Source organism: Bufo gargarizans, chromosome 2 (assembly GCF_014858855.1).
Source record: "Bufo gargarizans isolate SCDJY-AF-19 chromosome 2, ASM1485885v1, whole genome shotgun sequence".
NCBI classification, from domain to species: Eukaryota; Metazoa; Chordata; class Amphibia; order Anura; family Bufonidae; genus Bufo; species Bufo gargarizans.
The window spans coordinates 148,326,508-148,347,487 of record NC_058081.1 but is presented as its reverse complement, the minus strand read 5'-3'; the positions used below and the strand labels follow the sequence as shown (position 1 = coordinate 148,347,487).

The 20,980-nt window shown below is 43.0% G+C and overlaps 1 long non-coding RNA gene across 1 annotated transcript in view; it reads left to right on the top strand.

The window, feature by feature from the left end:
• Nucleotides 1-1,001: 1,001 nt before the first annotated feature.
• The window catches only part of LOC122928622, a 49,223-nt gene continuing 29,244 nt past the window's right edge, over nucleotides 1,002-20,980 (top strand). The window contains exon 1 of the long non-coding RNA XR_006387906.1: nucleotides 1,002-1,114. This is a non-coding gene — a long non-coding RNA (uncharacterized LOC122928622). The remainder of the gene's footprint in view (nucleotides 1,115-20,980) is intronic.

Below are 20,980 nucleotides of genomic sequence, written 5' to 3'. Positions count from 1 at the left end.
GCAAGAAGCCAGTGTAGATTTCTGGTGTTAATGGTCACCAGTTTTCTTGCACACATGTAGTTATAAAGGCGTTGGAGGTTCTGCAGGGCAAACCTCCCACCCAATTTTAATAAAAGTGGAACTACTCTTGCAGCTAAATTTGTGGCTTTTCTACACCAATTTCTGGCATAGAAGCTTGATTCATTTTCCCCATAGAGTCTTAGGATATAGACTGTCTGTTGGAAATTGAGGTGGATGATGGTCAAGGGCCTAAGGATAACAAAATCAGCTCATGGGGTTGTTATTGGCTCACCTGAGAATGTAAATAATTTCAATTCATTTAAATGTGAACCCGTAAAACCTTTTTCCTAAACCCCCCTCCATTACTATAAGCTAGGCAAGGAACAAGGCCTCCCCACTGGTCATACCACTCTTCCTTTCAACAGGTACCTTGAAACAGAAGATGACAATCACTGGGCCACCTGTCTTGGAATCTGTAAAATAGTGTTAACCTAAAACCAGGAGAAAGTTTATTTTTGACCTTTTCTTGATGTCAAGTGATAACAGCTCTACATCAACTGGTTACCTGTGTGGTGGTGCCCATCCTTGGAGACCTTTCCTGCATTCAGGATAGCATCCAAACCTCAAGCAGTTGAAAAATGTGACCTTTGCTATGGTGTACCCTATTCTTTACATATGTCTATTGTTCAGGTTCATAATATTATTCTTGTTAAAAGTAGTAATAAAAATGCACAATACAAAAACCCTCTGTCATGGGGATCCTGTAAGAACTGAGAATCTATCTTTCTTGTATATGGTGGTACCACCTCTTATACACAAACAATAACATTTTTCCTAAAAACAAAAAAACCCTGTAGAGTCCAACCAGCTAGCGTATCTTTTCATGTGTAAGCAGATGTGGTGTATCCTTTAGATTACTCATGACTACTCTGATTGTGTGTTGCATCTAGGTGACTCATATCCTCTTTGTCCTCCTTACTTGGTGGCTGAGTGCTATATGTGCATTGTCATTGCATTCTCTATAATCCTATACTGCTTGCCATCCATACACTAGATGGATTTGCTGGCTTTTACAAAGAAGTCTACCACAAGCACATAGGCTCTGGATCAATATGTAAGTTCATCATTTTCTTTGCTTTCTATATGATGAATCAGAGCAGACCTGTGTCTCATACGTCTTCGGTGCTACAGTTCTATGAAGCAGATGCATTTGTTTCTGATTATTCCCTCTTAGCTTATTTGCTGGCTTGTAATGAGTTTATGATAATGCTCTATCTATGTGGTTCGGAGGCATTTATAAGCTGGGATCTTGAAATGTGTAATTGAGGCAATGGGTGTTTTCTTAAACCAAGACCACAAAATAGAAGGAAATTGGGGCTTCTGATTATGGGGTGATTGTAAATGGGTTGCTGTTTACTTACATACAAGACAACAACTCCTGTATTTCCCCAGTGAACCTGCTTTTCGTGAATCCAGTTTGCATGCTCCGCCTATGTGAGTGACATCGCTCAGTTTGAAAATGAGCTCATGAATTTAAAGCAGACAAAACATACAAAGACATAAAAGTGATAATCCGCATGACCATATAGATGTTCTTCTCAAGCACTCTTAGGCTGGGTTCACATCACGTTTTTGCCCTACATTTAACATAATAGTTGGGAAAAAAGTTTGCAAAAGCATAGTACATGATGCATTTCCATTCTGCAAGTCCTGCAAAACAGCGTATACATTATAGAGGACCTTTCACTGGTCCTGACATTACAATTTAAGTAACTGGCACTATAGGGCATGTTGAGGAGATGTCCTCCCACTTATTTTTTTCCCGGTGGGCTGCTCCGTTTCCAGCTAAACCATCCATTCTAGTGTCCTGCCCTGTATACTAATCCATACCATCGGTACAGGGAGGAGGAGACGGCCATGTTTTTACCCCGTTTCATTGTTACCATGAAGCACAAGGAAATTCAGCTTTGTGGTGAATCTAATTTTCCCTGAAATTCTGATTGAAGTCCACTTCGAACACTTCGATTCGTTCAACACTAGTTACGAGTCTTCTTTAAATGTCTTCTTTGGAAATAGGAGCACTAAAATAATATTTATAAGGGCTATGGTGGAATCACCATGAACCTGGTTTTATGTCTCAGATTTGCACGCCCACTTTGGTGACATGACATTATTGCACAAAAGTTCTTTGTACATTAATTTAAAGGAACTAATATGTCCACCAGCAGCCACTGTGGCTGTCAGTAATGTGGATTTTTATTACAGTGGGATTTATAGTAAGACATACCTGATGGATAGACATACCGTGTAACTCTAAATTAGCAGAATTTCCGAATACAACATGCTCCTGCTTGGTAGATAGCATGTTGTTTAGCAATTAGACAAAATAGATGTCCTAGGGTTCCTCGTTCTTTGTTGTTCAGAATCAAAGATGGCAGAGAATATATATCAATGTAGACTTTATTGATGAATAGTCAGGGAGCATGCTGGCTTCCCTACTGTAAAGCTTGATTTTCTGTGCCAAGTGGCTACCATATGGGCCGGGCTTAGCAGTCTAACTACTAAATTACAAACACTCTTTTGACTGTGAATTGAATAGGAAAGGATGTCGGTTATTGCTTCCCTCCTGTGGTCACACTACATGTGCACCTGCAGCAAGAAACTGGCATTAATCCCATGAAAGGCACCACATGCTCCTATTGTTCTACAAAGCAGAATGCTAACCTTGGCGGTACTCTCCCCCCCTTCCCCCCCAGCTCCCATCACTGCAGAGAGATTATGGAGATAAGAAACCCTCTCATATGCATATTAGTTACTTACACACACATTTTGGGCACTCATCCGTAGCCTTTTTTCCTGCATCATGTTTAATGCAGAGTTTGTAGCATGCTTTGATGAATCATGGTATGGTCCTTCTCTGAACATTGTGGCCGACACTGCAGATCAGCCCTGTGAAATTATGCATCGCTTTTGAAATCTCACGTCACGTCTAGCGGCTGGACTGTAATCTATTATTAAGATCTCCCCGGATTGTTCAATTGTGTAAAAAGAGCATGGTGGGGACAATGCTATTTTTGTGCCCATTTATGCTGAATGAGGTATTCAATTTGAGCGCTGTCTTCATCGCTCTAGGCAAGCTGGAATTAGAACCCACACTGAAGTGTGCAAAGCAGATTTGAGTTCTGAAGACAAAAAATGGTGTCTGGAAGCAATGAACTGGGCAATCCATTAAGGAAGACAGCTGTTCAGCTAGCAGAGGTTTCTTGTCTCCCAGTATGTAGTGTGACAGCTGAACCAGGGATCAGACTTGGAACTCGCCTACAGCTCCTGCTGTCACAGCCCCCTAGCCCCTTGTATCATAGAGGGAGCAAGTGACATTATCATCTGCAGGCTCAGTTAATGGTTCTCTTCTCAAATTGCTCCTTGACAGGTTACCTATTATTCATGTTATCCTATGTGACTGGTAAAGTGTAACTTATTCAACTAATTCTACTTTTACAACTAATTCTACTTCTACAACTAATTCTACTTTGATCTAGCATTCAGTGCCCTATATGTACAAGATAGCTACATCATTAAGTCATTCCAACTTCTAGTACCAGTACTATGATATTGGAAAAAGCTTGAGGACTAAACTGTACTCAGAGGCTCTACTTTATATTAATAGGCGCCAAAAGGAGAAAAAGGCATAGCACAGCTAGCAATATATATAAACTTTATTAATGTACCAAAAAGAAAATCAGATAAAATACAATGACAAACAATACAATGGTGGATGAAAGACACACAGGATGGATACAGGGATCACAATCTGGACAATATACTAGAACAATTAATGAATAGGTCAAAGAAGTGCTAAATAGTTAATCAATACCCAAACTGGGAATGTGATGCAAAGACCTAATCAAAAGCCGTGAACAAGATACTGGAGCCAGATACAATACATATATATATAAAGTGCAAAGTGCAAGATACAATGTAAATGGACAATATAATGAACGGTATAATAAATAGGCAATCACATAAATACCAGAATAGTGATCCACAGCCCCGACGCGCGTTTTGTGTAAGCTTTCTCAAAGGGTGTATACTTTATATTAATAGGCCCATCGTTAGTTTTTAAACTAAACTCACCTTTAAGAATACAGATGTCGCAAACTTTAACTTGACATTTAACTTTACAGTTAACTTATCACATGCCATATCAAGTGAAAGTTTACTGCCTCTGTACATAAGGGGAATGCTCAAATACTAATTTCCTAATACTGTTGGAATTAATCCATGTAGCTGAGGGAACATCCCTACAATAACATTTTAGGCTGCAGTATCTATTGTAGTTCCAGGCCACCCTGTGGTCACTATCAGAAGTCTGAAGTAGCATTAAAAATGCCAGACACTTCTTCCTCCATAGGCACAGATAATCCTTCTTTCTACTCATACTCCCTTTCCATACAGAACATTCACCCTCCTGTGCAGACATTCCTACCTCCTTTGTGAAGTCCACCCCCTCTTGTACAAAGAAACTCATTGCTCCAAGCACTTGAGACTCCATTGCATAATGTAATGCCCTCCCCTGAAACGTCCTTGTTTTCTGAAGATTCCTTTTGCACCTGCCACCAGTACTTATATGTATATGGATGATCCACTCTGATAGTATTAATAATCTCTCTAAGTTCAACTAAATTCATAAAAGAATGTTCTGAGATACTAGAAGAGCATCAATTGACCCAATGGTCACCTCCATAACCTTTGCTTATTTATGACTTATTGGCCAGAATTTGAACAGTTAGACTCATCACAAAGCAAATGGTTATAAAGGGGCAAGACTGAAGGGGGCAGATTTACTAAGCCTGTAGATGGCGTAACCATACAAAGGCTGTCTAAAGAACATCCAAATTTATCAAAGTGGCTCAGGCTGGATGATACATTTGATGCATGTCTGGGCACTTTTGTCTCACTCTATACCAACTTTTGGTTGGTTTACTTTGAGACTGAATTTTATGCCAGAATTTTGGTGCAATTTTGGTGCAAAACAATGCATCTTAGCCCACACCCTTTCTCCAGTAAGTCACTCCCCTTTTCACACTAGTTGCAGGTACTTTCACTAAACCTAGATGTGTGAATTTGCATAACTTTTGGCTCAATTTCTATATACAGACTGCTTTTTAGATAGACAAGACAAAAAAAAAAATCTTGGTCATATCATGATAACCTGCCATGAACTGTAACTCAATCCAGTGCACCAATCATGGAAGGATAAACACAGGTGGAGAAAAATCAATAAGCAAGTATATTATGGCGCCCTTAATACGCTAGAGCAATCAAATAGATGTCTTCTCCAAGCCTAGAGCAGTATGTTACCACAGTAACATCAGACTCCGGAGATTTGGTAAAACCACAGTAAACAATGGAACGCTAACTTTACATAATTTTAATTTATACAAGTTTCTTAGTACTGAGGCCTTGTAATTACTTTTCTTTGACCAGACTTAATTTTAAAGCAGACATACATTAGTGACAGGAGTCATGAGCACACCAAGGGACTAGACAACACATCAACTGCTTTGCAGCCTATATCTGTATCCCAGACACTAATCCTTCAGTCTTGTCCTGCACAGACAGATTTTTCTTTTGGTCATCCAGCCTTGACAGCTAAGGATACTTAGCTGGGTAAATAAAAGTACAGAGCCTTGTGACTGACACATACTCTTTGCTGATATTTGTTAAGCTATGTTGATACAAGGATCAATAGCAAGATTAACAAACAGTAATATTCCAAAAGTATGTGAACATGGCCATATATTGATAAATAGAAATACAGAGAAAGATGTACTTGGAAAGATTACAGTATTTTTTGGACTATAAGATCCCTTTTTTTAAGCAGGAAATGCAGCGAGTATGTGAGGAGCTGGAGCAGAGGATGGGAGTGGTAGTGTCTCCGACTATAAGATTTGTAACAGTGCATTCCCTCAGGCTGTTGCTCCCTAGGGCCGCTGCAATGAGAGGAGGGTGCACCTTCTCCCTGCAGTTAGGGGTCCTGCCTGATGGTAGTTTGGGGTGACCTTACATGATTGTATGGGTTCCTGGCAGGAGGTTTAGTAGTGCAATGACCAGCATGTAGTGATGTTGGAGTCAGTAACCCAGGCCAGCTTTAAACAGAATAAACTTCTCTTTTTATTGTACCGCAAAATAGGAGTTGTAGCAAAACCAAAAACAAGGAAACACAGCTTCATCTGTACATTCATCTGTACCCCTCCCAGGTAACAATGTATGCCATTTGGCAACCCTGAAAGTTATGGACCTCTTTAACCCTTTGAGGACCATAAGATTACCGTCATCAATATAAAAATAATTATATTTTTTTCCATTTAAGAATGTATTTGAACAATAAATAAAACCATTTCCACACTTGTGTCATTTTTGGGGGAGGAGTTATGACACGGGATAAATGTGACTATTTTGGTTACTTTTAATGGAAGGCCAAAAGAAGCTAAATTTTTTTGTCACGGCAACTGAAGTTCGTCCACTTCAGTTGCTGTAACTAAGCCATTTCATGAAATAACTGGCAAAAAGCTAGATCCATTTGTTGATAAGAACTTATATTTTTACTCAAACAAAAAAAAAAGTATTTTGAGTTCTTAATCAGACGATACAGGCAATTAAAAACATGGGACAAATACGTCCCTTGATCCTCAATTAAACACTATCTTGCTAAAGTCTCTCTCAGTAGAATCTCTGTCTGGCCACTATATTCTTACAAAAATGCCTGCAATTGTGGCGTGCAGGTCCAAATGATTGGTCATTTCGTGTCCAAGTGTGTGTTATCCCTCCATGACAGCAAAGTCTGGAATAGCTGGTTACAGTACCAGGTGACCATGTGGACCGACTCCTTTCTCAGCCATTCAGATTATCTATCTTCTAGATGTTTCTCCTTTCTTTCTCCAAGAACATGCAGAGAACTGTGAGTTTCTGAAATTTTGCAGGTTTTTGACCTGAGGAGAGGAGCACATGCTGTTCACTTCCTCCCTCTTCAAGCCCTCCTTCTGTCTCCCTAGAACACTCTAGAGCTATGACTGGAGCCAGCCCAACACCATAAGCCCCTAAGACAGCTGGGCCAGGATTAGTTAACCCTGGCTGTGCCTACACCATACATAGCTATGCTGAGTACAATACATAGCACACAGATGGGGTGCAGCACGGTGGCTCAGGGGTTTGCACTGGTGCCTTGCAACGATAAGGTCCTAAGTTCGAAGTTGACAAAGGACAACATCTGCATGAGTTTTCTCCCACACTCCAAAAACATACTGATAGGGAACTTAGATTGAGAGCTCAGTTGGGGATAGCTTGATGCGAATGTCTGTAAAGCACTGAGGAATAGTGATGGACGAACATCTGCCAGGACGGTTTGCGATCACGCGAACACGATCAAATGTTCGTGAACCACAAGTTTGCGGCGGGTCCCATTCATTTTAATGGCAGGCGAACCTGAAAAACCTTCAACTCATATTTGCTGCCAAGAAATATTACTAGAAGTGCACAAATAGTCCCACAACATGGACAGTGACATACCAGATGTATTATTCGAATTTGCGATCTCCATTCATTATTTTTTACAATGCGAAATATCGGCAATATAATTTTTGCCTACACGCATGCGCAAATTCCCTATACAGTACCCAAATGCACTATAAAGAAAGTATATTGGTATAGAACACCCCGCTTCAATCAGTTTTTTTGGGGGGCGACTGGTATAATACACCAGTAGAAATTATTTGTTCCAATAACGCTTGTCCCTCTATATACCTGCAGTATTGCAGCAGAACCGCAGACAACTGCCGCACAATACAAATGTACTATATATACTTTCTAACATAGAAAGTATATTATAACATTGTACAAGGAAGGCAATCTATTAGAATATACATAAAGATAAAACGTAACCTTTAATAATGTTACTATGAGGGTCCATTCACCCGTCCGTAAGTGTCCAGCAAAACACGGACACTGGCAATGTGCATTCCGCAATTTGCAGACCGCACATCTCCGGCACTATAATAGAAAATGCCTAATCTTGTCTGAGATTGCGGACAAGAATAGGACATGTTCTATTTTTTGGCGGAAACAGAAGCACGGATGTGGAAGTGCGGATCCGCAAATGCGGTTGCGGACAGCACATTCCGGCCCCATTGAAAATGAATGGGTCTGCACCCGTTCCGCAAAATTGCAGAATGGATGCGGACCCATTTTGCGGATGTGTGAATGGGAAAGATGTCCCTCAAAATGAAAATAAATTAAATTATTAAAGTTAAGTAAAAAGCATAGATGTGGTAGGCAATAACAAGTGCTCGGCGGCACTAAATCAGGTGCTCGGCGGCACCAAATCAGAAACCATATGTCCAACCACAATCCGGGGGGTTCCAGTGCACATCCATGAATCCCGGAGGGAAAGCAAAAAACATCTATCCCTGGGCTAGATGATGATGTGGTATTGGAGGACAGGGTGGGCAAAGAACTGTCCCTGTGCTATTCTGGTCCTGATAGCCTAACCACAGACCACCTGCCCTGATAAGAGCGACCCCGTCCGGAGCCTTACCCTATATAAAAATATAAAAATGGCCCTAGTAAGCCCTAGCCCCTAGGCCCCTGACTTCTAGGTGATCACTATATAGATTTATGTGTTTTTGACCCATTATAAAAGTATATTATAAGTATATCGCACCCCTCTGTGTATCACACCTATCGATAGCACACCTATACCAGTCCTTAAAATTACTTTTGTGGCCCTATTAACTAGCGATTTATGTCCCTAACAGCCTGTCCCTGCTCCACACAGCAACCTCTCCCTACACTGGCAAAACACTGAATGTAAAATGGCGGCCAGATCAGGTTTATTTATAAGGTAGGGGGGTGTCCATGTGCTGAAAAGTCTCAATTGGCTGTCCTGTACCACCTGATAGGACGTGTCATGGGTCAAAGTACTTCATAATATGTATTTATGTATAGTGTATTTAGAGATATGTTACTGTCATATTTTAACATGCAAATAACAGCACCTACAAATATGTGATCATCGTAGGCCTAATATGGATGATTGTTATCAGTGGCGCACCTACAGGGGGGGTCCAGCGGGTCTGGACCCCCCCTAGAACAACCAGCCCAAATTTTTTTTTTCATCCTCCAGGGCCGCACCACAGGCGGCGCGGCCCTGGATGTAAATTGCGGGCATTTGCGGCGGCGGTGGTGGGGGGCCGTAGGAGATGAGCGCTTCCATTGTGGAAGCGCTCATCTCCATATCTAATGCATCTATATCGCTGTCCTTAGGACAGCGATATAGATGCCTGTGCTGCGGCAGAGCAGGGGAGGGAGAGGCGTGTCCCTCCCCTGTTCTTCTGATAGGCCGCAGGCACTAATGCCTGCAGTCTATCAGAGGCCGGCTCTAGCAGCGCGATGACGTCATCATCGCGCTGCCTGAGCCGGGCAGCACACAGCAGGGACACAGACCGGAAGAGGCTGCTGGAGGTAAGTATCAGTGTATTTTTTGTTGTTGTTTTTTTGGAGGGGGGGAGCTGGCACTATGGGGGCACCAAAGGGGAGCTGGCACTATGGGGGCACCAAAGGGGAGCTGGCACTATGGGGGCACCAAAGGGGAGCTGGCACTATGGGGGCACTAAAGGAGAGCTGGCACTATGGGGGCACTAAAGGGGAGAACGGCACTATGGGGGCACCAAAGGGGAGCTGGCACTATGGGGGCACTAAAGGAGAGCTGGCACTATGGGGGCACTAAAGGGGAGAACGGCACTATAGGGGCACTAAAGGGGAGCTGGCACTATGGGGGCACTAAAGGGGAGCTGGCACTATGGGGGCACTAAAGGGGAGAACGGCACTATGGGGGCACTAAAGGGGAGCTGGCACTATGGGGGCACTAAAGGGGAGAACGGCACTATGGGGGCACTAAAGGGGAGCTGGCACTATGGGGGCTCTAAAGGGGAGAACGGCACTATGGGGGCACAAAAGGGGAGAACGGCACTATGGGGGCACTGAAGGGGAGCTGGCACTATGGGGGCACTAAAGGGGAGAACGGCACTATGGGGGCACTAAAGGGGAGCTGGCACTATGGGGGCACAAAAGGGGAGAACGGCACTATGGGGGCACAAAAGGGGAGAACGGCACTATGGGGGCACTAAAGGGGAGCTGGCACTATGGGGGCACTAAAGGGGAGAACGGCACTATGGGGGCACTAAAGGGGAGCTGGCACTATGGGGGCACTAAAGGGGAGAACGGCACTATGGGGGCACTAAAGGGGAGAAAGGCACTATGGGGGCACTAAAGGGGAGCTGGCACTATGGGGGCACTAAAGGGGAGAACGGCACTATGGGGGCAGGGGCACTAAAGGGGAGCTGGCACTATGGGGGCACTAAAGGGGAGAACAGCACTATGGGGGCACTAAAGGGGAGCTGGCACTATGGGGGCACTAAAGGGGAGAACGGCACTATGGGGGCACTAAAGGGGAGCTGGCACTATGGGGGCACTAAAGGGGAGAACGGCACTATGGGGGCACTAAAGGGGAGAAAGGCACTATGGGGGCACTAAAGGGGAGCTGGCACTATGGGGGCACTAAAGGGGAGAACGGCACTATGGGGGCAGGGTCACTAAATGGGAGCTGGCACTATGGGGGTACTAAAGGGGAGAACAGCACTATGGGGGCACTAAAGGGGAGCTGGCACTATGGGGGCACAAAAGGGGAGAACGGCACTATGGGGGCACTAAAGGGGAGCTGGCACTATGGGGGCACTAAAGGGGAGAACGGCACTATGGAGCATCTGGTGGTACTTTTTTTTTGGGTGGCACTTCTTACTGGCACATTATGGGGGAGAGGAGCACTATGGGGCATCTGGTGGCACTATAGGGGCATTATTTGGGGGCACTAAGGGGAAGTGGGGGCTCTAAAGGGGCCTTTATTCTTATTGGCACATTATGGGGGCATTATGGCATCTGGTGGCACTAAGGGGGCATTTTTTACTGGCACATTATGGTAGGCACTATGGGGGAGAGGAGCACTATTGGGGCATATGGTGGCACTTAGAAGGGGCATTTTTTACTGGCATATTATGGGGGACACTATGGGGAAGGGGGAGAGGAAGCACTATGAGGGCATTTACTGGGGCACTATATAGGGGTATTTTATACTGGCATACATTATGGGGACATTAGCTCAACAGCGGGCACTAAGCGGGGGTATTTCATGTACTGTCATATTGTAGGGAGAATTATTAGTACTAGGAGGTATTATGCGGAGCTTTGCTAATACTGGGGGGCTATGAGGAACATGATTACTAGTATGGGCACTATAGGGGCATTATTACTACTAAGTGTGCTCTGGCAGAGAATTATTTCTATTTTGGGGAGCCCTGTTACTTTGGGGGCACCCTGCCACGTTTCAGCTTAGCACAATAATTTTTGGGGGACATTATCTTTATACTATTAGTGTCTGGGCGCAGTTATTTTTTTAGAGCACTGTGTGCCAATAATTGTTGAAGGGGGCACTATCTGTGTGGTAGTAGTATTTCCAGGGGGACTGTTTCTGCAGTATAGTATTGGGGGCACAGCGGGCACAGTATTGGGGGTGGCAGGAAAGGGTGTTCAGAAGATGTGAAGATGATGGAAATGTGGGAAACTAATGTCTGTTTGTTAATCTCTGCAGAGACGGGAGATGGCTGAAAAATCATCATGGCGGTCTGGTCTGAATGGAGAAGATGAGGAAAGAGAACGTCTACAACAAAGGTGACATCACTGGATGTAAGAGGTATGAGGCGCTATGTAGGAGAGGAGATGCTCCGGGTCCTCCCCCTGCCATTTGCAGAAGGAGGATTCAGAGCTGGGTGAGGACGGCCAAAGGGGGCAGCAGTCCACGGGCGGGTGGCAGATGGTGGGGGGGGCCACAGGCCTTGAGCAGGGTCTGGGGAGGGAGGAGAGCGGAGGAGCTTTCTGGCTGTAGTCTGCTGTTTATTGTATAATGTGAAGCAGGCAGTGCAGCCAGGACAGACCCTCCCCCTCTCTCCATATGGTGTGTAGAGACAGGCCGCAACTATGTCAGCTGTACAGTGTTTGTTGGGAGTGGCCTATTATATGTAGGAGGGGCTTTTAATAATGGGCGGGGCCAAAAAATTATTGATTTCCTGCTGAGCTTTTAGGATCGCCAAGTAAAAGAATCAGCACAACACACTACACCCCCTCCCTGCAGTTTTAAATATAAAGGGGGCTTTGAAAAATTGAATTAGCACAGCACACTACACATCCCACATTTTTTTGCCTTTCGGACCCCCCCTAGACAAAATTCCTGGGTGCTCCCCTGATTGTTATATACAGGATTTCCGTACTTCTTCTAAATCGCACCAGCTACCCCTTGAGATGTAGTTACATCCACTTTTTCAATAGGATCCATCTGCCTGTGTTTGCGGGTCACCTGCGTTCCACCGGGTCGCGGTTCCACGCATGCGCTGCACAGCGCCATCTTAACGTGCTCCGAAACGTCATCATGCGCCGCGCATGCGCGGTGCATTGGCGGGGACGCTCTGAGAGATGGCTCCGTGGATCATGGTGCTTCCGCACCCGCTGTGTTGGACCACAGGTGTTTGTAACCCAGGTAAACCCTCCCACTCATATTTCGAGTATATATACCCTGCTACTTCACATTCTGATACCTCCTGACGAAGCCGCTGAGGTGTAACGCACGTCGAGGTCTTGCGCTTAGGGTCACTTATCCTTCTGGGCTATCATCATGTCTTCAGGCACGTCCTGTGTTAGATGTAATTAGACACCATTCCACATTTTACTATATACCATATCCATATTAGGCCTACGTTATCCCTTAGGCTATATATATGTACTGTGTTATAGACTAGGCTGCGGATACATTGTATTAAGCCTGCTATGACCGTTTAGGACACTGACTGGATTCCGGGAATTCCCATATATTGTGTATCACGCCATATAGTCCCCCATTGGGGTGCTATTTATCATCAGTGATACAGACTTTGGGTGCCCGTGAGTCACAGTATTTGACCTGGTACCCACTAAGTGCCTAATTGCCTTGTTGGGTTACATGACAGTCCAGCTGTATATTTTGCCCTTCGCTTCTCTGTATACTGCTTTCCATCTTGCCCCCTTTTTCTACATATTTTAATATATAATAAAATGTATATTATTTTGGATATATGATCTCCACTTGCTTTTTTGCTATGATATTGGATGTTTTTCCAGGTGGAATGTTGTGCTGTCAAGTATAGACAGAGAGGTTTTGTAGGTTTACAAGTATTAGATAGGGGCATGGGCCAGGACTATTGATGACATCATTATCATCATCACAGGTCCTTTACATCTAGTAAAGGAACTGCACAGCTCATTATCACTTCAACCCCCAACAGCTTGGAGAAGAACTGCACCATGAGCTCTCCACTGAGACTAGAATAGAGTGGAAAGATGAGGTCCTCCGCCTTTCTCTTCATTTGCACCCTATTCCCTATTTTTACTCACATCTCACACACACACACACACACACACACACAAACACATATATATTATATATATATAGTACTTCAGACAGTTACAACCACTATACCTCATGTACCTCACAGAATAACCAAAATATATCAGTACACTGTTGTATATAATATGTATATGTACACACTGCATCTATTATACCTTGTACTTGTCACATTAGTACACTATATACAGTACAGACCAAAAGTTTGGACACACCTTCTCATTCAAAGAGTTTTCTTTATTTTCATGACTATGAAAATTGTAAATTCACACTGAAGGCATCAAAATATTGAATTAACACATGTGAAATTATATACATAGCAAAAAAGTGTGAAACAACTGAAAATATGTCATATTCTAGGTTCTTCAAAGTAGCCACCTTTTGCTTTGATTACTGCTTTGCACACTCTTGGCATTCTCTTGATGAGCTTCAAGAGGTAGTCACCTGAAATGGTATTCACCTCACAAGTGTGCCCTGTCAGATTTAATAAGTGGGATTTCTTGCCTTATAAATGGGGTTGGGACCATCAGTTGCGTTGTGGAGAAGTCAGGTGGATACACAGCTGATAGTCCTACTGAATAGACTGTTAAAATTTGTATTATGGCAAGAAAAAAGCAGCTAAGTAAAGAAAAACGAGTGGCCATTATTACTTTAAGAAATGAAGGTCAGTCAGTCCGAAAAATTGGGAAAACTTTGAAAGTGTCCCCAAGTGCAGTCACAAAAACCATCAAGCGCTACAAAGAAACTGGCTCACATGTGGACCGCCCAGGAAAGGAAGACCAAGAGTCACCTCTGCTGCGGAGGATAAGTTCATCCGAGTTACCAGCCTCAAAAATCGCAGGTTAACAGCAGCTCAGATTAGAGACTAGGTCAATGCCACACAGAGTTCTAGTAGCAGACTCATCTCTAGAACAACTATTAAGAGGAGACTGTGTGAATCAGGCCTTCATGGTAGAATATCTGCTAGGAAACCACTGCTAAGGACAGCCAACAAGCAGAAGAGACTTGTTTGGGCTAAAGAACACAAGGAATGGCCATTAGACCAGTGGAAATCTGTGCTTTGGTCTGATGAGTCCAAATTTGAGATCTTTGGTTCCCACCACCGTGTCTTTGTGCGACGCAGAAAAGGTGAACGGATGGACTCTACATGCCTGGTTCTCACCGTGAAGCATGGAAGAGGAGGTGTGATGGTGTGGGGGTGCTTTGCTGGTGACACTGTTGGGGATTTATTAAAAATTGAAGGCATACTGAACCAGCATCTTGCAGCGGCATGTTAGTCCATCCGGTTTGCGTTTAGTTGGACCATCATTCATTTTTCAACAGGACAATGACCCCAAACACACCGCCAGGCTGTGTAAGGGCTATTTGACCATGAAGGAGAGTGATGGGGTTCTGCGCCAGATGACCTGGCCTCCACAGTCACCGGACCTGAATCCAATCGAGATGTTTGGGGTGAACTGGACCGCAGAGTGAAGGCAAAAGGGTCAACAAGTGCTAAGCATCTCTGGGAACTCCTTCAAGACTGTTGGAAGACCATTTCAGGTGACTACCTCTTGAAGCTCATCAAGAGAATGCCAAGAGTGTGCAAAGCAGTAATCAAAGCAAAAGGTGGCTACTTTGAAGAACATAGAATATGACATATTTTCAGTTGTTTCACACTTTTTTGTTATGTATATAATTTCACATGTGTTAATTCATAGTTTTGATGCCTTCAGTGTGAATCTACAATTTTCATAGTCATGAAAATAAAGAAAACTCTTTGAATGAGAAGGTGTGTCCAAACTTTTGGTCTGTATGGTATATATACTATATATGTGTTAGTGTATATATACACACTGACACACACACAGACACACACACACATTTATATATGTGAGGTACAAGGTATGATAGATGCAGTGTGTACAGATATATATTATATACGAGTACTGATATATGAAGTACAAGGTAGAATAAATGCAGTGTGTTAAGATATATAGTATATACAACAGTGTACTAACATATGAGGTACAAGGTATAATAAATGCAGTGTGTTAGATATATAGTACAGTGTACTAATATGTGAGGTACAAGCTGTAATTTATACCTCATACCTCACATATCAGTACACTGCTGTATATACTGGTTAGGGAAGGGTAGTGGGAGGGGCTATGAATGGGGCATAGGGGCCCAATTTAGATTCTTGCTATGGGGCCCAGTGATTTCTATGCCCCTGCTGGGAACACTCAATTATGGGCATGGTTTACCTAAGCCCACTCATTTTCAGTGCGGGACAAACCAAATTTGTTTGTACAGTCTCAGAAAATTAGGGACAGTCTCTGTACATATGGGACTGTTGACAGCTATGTAATCATGGCTCCCAACCTTGATACACCTTCGCAGAACTTTAGGCCTATCTGGCTCTCAGTACAGTATCTCAATGATGAAAAAGGTTTCAGGCCTACTTATCAAACAGGCCAATAACAGCTCCAGAAGACACAACACAATATCCATACACGCCATCCCCTTGTAGCAACTTACCTCTCTATCAACACCACAGTATTCCTCCAAGTTTGACAGCATGATGAGCTGCCACTCCAACATAGAATCACACACAGTACATCCTTAGTAAATATAATTAAAACTTTATTAGTACATAATGTAAAAAAGATTAAATATTAAGATCAATAGCGGCGGCATATAAAAGCAAACCAGAAGCATGCTAGCACCAATTTCTCCAAAATTCGATTTGGCCAGTTCGCAGAATCTTCCGAAAAAATTCGGTCCGATCTGAATTTATTTGTGGCGAATCGCGTTAAAAACGTTTATTTCCTGGCTGCAGAGAGCCTTTATAGGTGGTGTAGAACACAGTGCCTTGCAGTAACACGCATAAGAGTCTGCTGTGGTAGTGAAACAATATTGTGAGTCAGTATGACAGGTAGATGACAGGCGTCACTCTTAGAATCACTGCACACTTCACTTATTTGGGCAGTTACGGGGCTAAAACGGACCAAATAACTCAAGCGTGAACTCAGCCTTACAGGTCAATGTTAGTGCCAGGTATAAAGAACCGTGCAGAGGCCCAAGATCCTACTATAGCGTTAAAGAGCGCATTCCTTTTACACCAATTCACTGTTTTCGCATATATTTCTACAGAACCTGTTCTATTAAATGCTTATACAAGTAGAGCCCCCCTGACAGAGTGGAGAGGGTGTCAGCAGTAAGTTTGTGTTGATGTCACTGATTATTTTACCCTTCCTCTGATCCGTCAGAACAATAACCCCCAAAAAATCGATCCTGTCTGTGGAGCATACACCTTCACTCTGTCAGCATTTGGTCAGTAATCCATCAGTATTGTTAAAGACAAAAAAAAACAGGAGTGGATCCAAAACAGAGATAACACGTAAATGGAATATTTGCATGTCTTCTGTGTTTTGTATCCACTTCTGCTTTTGGCTACCAAATCCTAAGTCAATTCTGATGCAAAATAGGGACCATGTCATGCAGGCCTTACAGCTGTTACATAGACAGGATCCGTTGTGCGTCTTATTTTTCCTTCCTTCTGACAGATCAGAAAAAGGGTCAAATAAATGAGGATGTCAGCCAGGCCGAAAGGCAAAATAGTGGCCCGGTCATGAAGTGGGGAGGGTGGGAACAGCATGAGAAGTCCACAGAGCTGCCCTATCACATAGTGGTGAGGTGGAATCCGCATGAGGAGACCACAGAGTGGCCCAATGACAGAGTCTGGATGTGGCAGCAGCATCAGGAGGAGGCACAATGACAGTGTGGAGGTAGAAGCAGCATCAGGATGCCACAGAGTGGCACAATGACAGAGTGTGGAGGTGGCGGCAGCAGCAGAATCAGGAGGAGGCCACAGAGTGGCACAATGACAGTGTGGAGGTGGCAGGTAGCTACAGCAACAGGAAGAGGCTACAGGGTGGCACAATGACAGTTTGGAGGTGGCAGCAGCAGCATCAGGAGGCCACAGAGTGGCACAATGACAGAGTGTGGAGGTGGCGGCAGCAGCAGAATCAGGAGGAGGCCACAGAGTGGCACAATGACAGTGTGGAGGTGGCAGGTAGCTAGAAGAAAATGTTCTCTTTTGTCAAAGTGTTGGTGTGGCATCATGGATGATCTAGTCTGATGCATTACGCATTGGTGGGTGGAAATCCTGGCTGATCCACGCCTGATCCATCTTGACAAAGGTCAGTCTCTCCACATTTTGGGTGGACAGGCAAGTTCTTTTTGGATACACAACTAGCCGGGCAGGACAGCTTTTCCAGGACAAAGTCTGCCAGTTGCGACCACAAATCCAGTTTGGCTGCCCAGCAGTCCAGCAGATCTTCAATGTGGGATGGCAGGGTGCTGTCCAAGTACGCCACCACCTGCTGGTTCACGTCCTGCTCCAGGTCTAGCTGCTGGTGCTGGTGAGTAGTTTCTTCACTAGGCGGGTGAAGAAAGCTGCTAATCAGTGATAGTGATGAGCGGCAGGGGCTATATTCGAATTTGCGATATTTCACGAATATTTTGTAGAATATTCGCAAATTCTAGATTATTTTATTGAATGCAAAAAATCGGCAATGTAAAAATTGCATAATGCGAATTCGTAACACGAATTCGTAACACGAAATAGAGTTTCTCCTGAGACTGGAGAAAATGGTTGGCACGGCAGAACATTAGAATAGCTTTATATGCAGATAGAGTCAAGTGCTCCAATATATTCGCGATTGTGCTAATCAGCATGATTAGAATATTATTTCACACTACATGCAACTTAACATTTTAGCACATTAAAATGGAAGTAAATAGGCACTCTAACACCTGTAATCACTGTGAAAAGAATTCAAGTTTATTAAAGGACAACTATGAAAAAACAACTGTAAAAAACATATAGGTCGACATGCAATGGATGCATTCAATGCTATTTATCGTTGTACTAAGTAGTACGTGTCGTACTGTATAACAAATTCCATTGTAGCATTGGATGCATAACTACAGATATAATAGTTAAAAGCCAATAAATAAAAGCCAATGTTATATATAACTCCTAAAAATATGTATAGTGATTTTATAGCAACAATATTACGTATTATTGTTAAGATGACAGTAGATGGAGGCAATCTATGTGCCTATAGTCCTTGTGCAAGATAACACATATAAAAAATAAAAATGAATAAAAACACTGATCCCACAATCCAATTCCTGGAGAGGATGATAATATTTATGTTTCCTTTAAGTAACAAAAGTACGGTACTTGGTTTCGCATATATCTCTTGTTGTGGATATATTTAACACTGCAGATAATGATAGGTTTGTCCTAATATGTTATTATGCAGTAACGGTCTTATATTAAAGTAAACCGTTAAGGAGTGGTTACTTTATGTCCAATATAGCCGCTGCCCGTATAAGGAGGTCCACAGTGATATTACAATTGGGGAACAGTCTTTCACTTATTGTCTGATAGTTGCGATCAGGTATTTATGCAAGCCTACAGTGGCGTCCCAAGTGGCACATATGTACTGATCGCCGTTACCTGTCCCGGTGTTCCGATGCCGCCTGTGCAGGTCTAGCTCTCCTTCAGCATCTCATGCGATTAAGAAATCTCGGCGTCCCACGTGCTCTGTGTCAGTCTATTTGGTAGGAGTATAGATCTCTGCAGGCAGGGTTTAGAGTTATGTTTGACCACCCCGACTTATATAAAGTGCATGTGCTAACCAATAAGGTTTGAAGATACGGCCTCAACATAAAAGGACACCTGAACTGTTAGTAAACTAATGAGGTAACAGAATAACATGGATCCACAAAAGGTAGTAAATCAATTATATACCAACCAGTGTAACTTCAGCCCCGAAGCGCGTTTCGCTCTCGCTTCCTCGGGGATATCCAAGATATACTCTGTTACCTCATTAGTTTCCTAACAGTTCGGGTGTCTTTTTATATTGAAGCCGTATCTCCAAAACATTATTGGTTAGCACTTGCACTTTATATTAGTCGGGGTGGTCAGACATACACCATTTGGCGTATTGATTTATATAACTGGGGATATTGAGTCCACTTATGGTATCATATGGTGCTATTATAGCCCCAGTGTGCTTCTGGTTTCTTTTTGTATGCCGCCGCTATTGATCTTAATATTTGATCTTTTTTATATTATGTACTAATAAAGTTTTGATTATATTTACAAAGGATGTACTGTGTGTGTGATTCTATATTGGAGTGGTAAATTTCTAAGGTACACACCGTTGTGTTATCAAATTGGGAGCCCTACTTTTTCTTATGTTAGCATGGTGAGTTGGCATCATCACTGACATCTTCACCATTAGGACCAAGTTTTTCCTGGGCCTAATCACTATATGTACCGCCCTCCACTGCAGCCTGTCATGCCAGTGCCACAGGGCAAAACAAGAACATCCAAAACAACATATATACAATAAATTCAATTACATTTAAATTTAGAGGAGCCAATGTCAAAATTACAATATACATTTATCTAAGGCAATGTTAAGTAATCTACTGATTAGCCTCACAGCTAAATGGAACAACCAAAGTCCATGTGCTGCAAAATGAAGAGTATAGACGTCACCCTCCTTACATGCTGCTGGAGACCACAGCTCAAAGATTATTTCAGGGTTTTGAAGGTTTAGGTGGATATGAAATTTTGTGCTCAAAATAGAAAAATAAATGGGCAGAAATTAAATATAACTTGTGGAACATATACCAATACAAAAACAGATGGTTTTAACAAATGTTTGACAGATGGACCACAAGCTTGTTACTATCATCTTTCCTTTCAACTTGTGTTTGGGTTATTGTTGCTTCAGATCTATGAAACATGTACCACCTGCTTTAAGACAAAGGGCAGTGTCTTATGGAAGAAGGTCATCAAGGACATTTAATAATCTAGAATGACAAAAGAAAAAGGTGTGTCACCAAAAATATACACAAAAAATGTATGCAATGATACAGTATCTCACAAAAGTGAGTACAACCCTTGTGATTTTCTGTAAATATATTATTCTATCTTTTCATGAGACAACACTGAAGATCTGACACTTTGATACAATGTAAAGTAGTCAGTGAACAGCTTGTATAAATTTGGTGTGCCCTCAAAATAACTCAACACATGGCCATTAAGGTCTAAACTGCTGGCAACAAAAGTGATTTCACCCCTAAGTGAAAAAGGCCTAAACGTGCCCAAAGTGTCAATATTTTGTATGGCCACAATTATTTTCCAGCACTGCCTTAACTCTCTTGGGCATAGAGTTCAATAGAGCTTTACAGGTTGCCACTAGAATCCTCTTCTACTTCTCCATGATGACATCATGGAGCTGGTGGGTGTTAGAGACCTTGTGCTCCTCCACCTTCCATTTGAGCCTGCCCCTCAGATGCTCAATAGGGTTTAGGTCTGATGAAATGCTTGACCAGTCCAGCACCTTTACCCTCAGTTTCTTTAGCAAG